The sequence below is a fragment of the Helianthus annuus genome, chromosome 1 (assembly GCF_002127325.2).
Source record: "Helianthus annuus cultivar XRQ/B chromosome 1, HanXRQr2.0-SUNRISE, whole genome shotgun sequence".
NCBI classification, from domain to species: Eukaryota; Viridiplantae; Streptophyta; class Magnoliopsida; order Asterales; family Asteraceae; genus Helianthus; species Helianthus annuus.
This window is the reverse complement of record NC_035433.2, coordinates 142437893-142441635: the sequence shown is the minus strand read 5'-3', so window position 1 is coordinate 142441635 and position 3743 is coordinate 142437893. Positions and strand designations below refer to the sequence as shown.

General features: G+C 35.2%; 1 long non-coding RNA gene across 2 annotated transcripts; it reads left to right on the top strand.

Moving 5' to 3' along the window:
* The first annotated feature begins 656 nt into the window (after positions 1–656).
* LOC110882765 lies at positions 657–2812 on the top strand. Of its 2 annotated transcripts, XR_004864100.1 has the most exons (4): positions 657–1885; positions 1968–2071; positions 2191–2275; positions 2410–2812. It is a non-coding gene; the product is annotated as an uncharacterized LOC110882765 (long non-coding RNA). The 2 variants fall into 2 exon arrangements; XR_002560209.2 differs by having other exon boundaries at positions 669–2071.
* Positions 2813–3743: the final 931 nt, after the last annotated feature.

Here is a 3743-nt window from a genome sequence, read left to right as displayed (position 1 = left end):
CAGATTTGCTTCCGTCTTCTTAACCCGAATCGTAGCCTCTTGCCGTGATTTAAATTAACAAAAAAAAAAAAAAAACTCAGAATCTGAACACCCTCAGTGATGATCAGATAAAAATCGAACACCCTCCTGATGAACGATTAACGAACGAACAACAATCGTACCCGCTTGATGCGATTGATGTTAAAACTTAACAAAGAACAACCCAATCAACGCCTCCTGCGTGATCAGAATTGTCAGGGAATTCAACCACCCGCCTGATGATTATCTTCCCGAAACGAATTTGAGCCCTAGGCTCTGATACCACTGTTGCCCAGAATCTTATAATGAACAATGAATATCACAATGAATGAAATAAACACAAACTAACCTTTATTTCTGAATAAATACAAATCTTGAATGTATGTACAAGTGAATGAATGAGAGAGTGTGTAAGTTACAAATGAATCTAACTATCCCTATTTATAGTTTCCTACGGGTACGAGTGAACACTAGTACAAAAGAGAGCAAAAGATGCGAATGGCTATTGCTAAAAGGTGCGGGTCACCCTTCAAACCGCATCTTTTGGGTGATTCTTTGGCTTTTTTAGTGGTTTTATGGCTTCACATGCATCATTTGATGCGCAGGTGGTTGACCGCACTTATTGTCCCTAATTTTCCCCACTGAAATTCATTTCCCTCCATCTCCAAAAAATTAAACCCCAAATTCCCCCCACAAAAATTCACTTCCCTCCGGTATACAAAGAAATTAAACCCCAAAACTTCCTCTCATCTTCCAAACACCTCTCCTCTCCACCGTCTGTCTGCCGCCTGCTGAACCTCGAAGCCATCCAGCCGAAGACTGGACGCAATCCACGACCACCTCAACCTCACATGGTTTCGCCCTAATCGACGAACCCTAAACTCTAATCGAACATCACGGTTCCTAAACACATTTGAAGAGGTGATGAAAACCCCTAACCTTCTTAATGTGTATGTTATCGGATTGTGTGTGTATCTGTACTATATATGTGTGTAGTCAAGATTGTCGGGGATTTGAAATCTTTGAAAGACTAATAGTGTTTGAAATTGGTTTGTTATTATCCTGATATTATTATGTTGCAGAGATCCTCTAGAAGGTACGAGGGCACAGCCATGGGTGTCATCGTTCTCAATCTTTATCCCGGGGAATCAACCCCTTTTCTCTCCGTAAATTTCCCCCTTTTTTGACCTAGATTTGTCGTTTTTTTGGATATTACATGTTTACTTTTGTTTTATTTGTTTTGTATGAATTTTTATGTTTTTGTTGATTGTTGAAATTCGAGTATATCTCGTTTAGATTATGAACTTTGCTAGAATTAGTTGAAAGTTTTGGCTAGATTGAACTGTAATTATGCTGAAGATATTCTTAAATGTTTGATTTAGTTTGTTTTAAATGGTATGTTGTATGATTTTACTGGATTTATATAGGGTTTGAGGTTAGATTATGAAGTAACTGAGGTTGGATTTTGAAGGTCTTTTTTTTTTTGAAGTTTTATTTGCTTGGATGATTTTGCCAGTTCTAAAGATGATGATTGTGTAAAAAGATTTTGGTTTAAATGGCGATGAATGATTTTTTTTCTTATTTTTTTTGAATCAACCTTGGCTCTTATGTCATCAATTTACTTTAGCTCTTGGTTCATAATACAAAATTCTGAACATTTTTGTACTTGAAAGTTTGGTTTGTTAATTGAACAATGTGGGCTCCTCCACCACCTCCAATGGCTGACAACATAAGAGGAATTCACACAGATGAAATCCAAATTTGAGAATATTAGAGGCTTTAAAATTGTTGTGATGCTATTGACGCCACTCGTATATTATGATGTTGCCGTCAGCAACGGGTCGAACAAATGATGTTTGGCTTGACGGTAAGGACAACCACATTATGATTTTGCTGGTATGTAGAATGTATGTTTTATTTAACGTGACATTTTCATTCCATTTACCTAGGAATGAGTCAATTGCGGTATACTTCATATATAATGGATCAAACATATGTTAGCTAAAAAGGAAATGGGTCAAATAGGAGAAATGGTTTCATTGTGGCCTTAAGTGTATTTTCAATCCTTTAACTCCTTAGATCATTTTTATTTAAAAAATTATTAGTAGTGACTTGATATATTTTCTATATTTTCATAAACACTTAATTTTTCTGTTGTATGGGAATTTACAGGTGATTGTTGACCCTGACATGAGATTCCGTGATGTAGTTATGGGATATACCAGGTAAATCGATGAAGCACCCGCTCTTAGTTAAGGTATGTATAGTATATCTCTTATTCTCTCTTGCAGTTTTCTATTCAATGGCTAATGGCTAATGTTATAGCATCGAAATTTTGAAACCCCTTATGCTTTTTTATTGAAATAGCAATTTATAAGGTTGTGTACGTAGCTTTTTTAGAGAAAGCTTGCCACGCACGTATATTGGATCACTTTGCCGATCATGCTGATGATTCTGGATCTCATCAAGTTGCTGAAGATTGTTAATTACCTCTATTTCATAACTCTACAACGATTGAAATCTACTATTTGTCATTTTGTCCGACTTCAGATTGACATGAGATTCTCTATTTGTCATCAAGTTGTTGTTGATTTGATTAGAAGAAGCGGATGCAAGGTTATTGTAAAAGTTTTTGTTCGAGCACTAATGAAAGCGTCTAATGTGCCAATATGTACCCCGCTATAACGTGCCGGATACTTTTTCACTAGTTTATGTTGCTTTGAAACTTTTGTAAATTTATGTTACTTTAAAACCTTGGTAATTTATATTCTTGGGTTATTTTATATTGGTTTAATTTAATTTGTTTTTGTATATTTTAATTTTGTTTAGATAAATTGTATATAATAAGAATTTATTGGGAATTATTAATAAAATTTTCTGAAAATTGAACCAAAAATAAAATATATTTTTTAGCTTAAACACCAAAAGATGCGGTTCTAGAACCGCATCTCTTGAATATATTGATAAAAGGTAGTTTTTGGTTAAATTATCAAAAGATGCGGGTCTAGAACCACATCTCTTGAAACCGCATCTTTTGGCCTATAGCCATAAGATGCTACGCCATAAGATGCGGGTCTAAAACCGCATCTTATAGCCAATTTACCCGCATCTTTTGCTCACTTTTGTACTAGTGGAATAGACGTGTCTCTTCGTGAAAAGTCATGTCTCTTGGATGTGTGGTTGTGATTGGAACTTGAAAAAGTGTGTTGATTCTCGTCCGCATGATCAACAGTTGCGTTCTTTCCTTGTTGCCTTGATACCGGTTCGGAAATGGTGTGTGTAGGAGACACACCCATTCGGTTATTGATGGAAGTTTCCAACTTCCACTTTGTCAACTTTGGTCCTTCAACTTCATAACCGCCACTTAATAATAAATCTAAACTATCTATCTAACTTTTAACTAATTACATAATAAACCCTAATACTTATATAGGATGTGAAGAGATTATGATTTCAGACTCGTCAGCCACCACCATTAGCCGTTCCAACCTTTTTAGAGGCCCAAGGCGAAATGAAATTTTGAGACCCTTTTTCCTTATTTGATTATTATAAACGATATACCTTTATCCGTGTTGCTGTTTGGAACCAAGCAAAAATCTAACACAACTATAACACAAAGTGATTTGCTTGTGTAAGGAATCAAACAAATCTAAAGCAATAAGTTTGCACTAATATTAATAGTTAGCATATTAATTTCCTTTTAAATGAAGACCCTATTTTTTTGG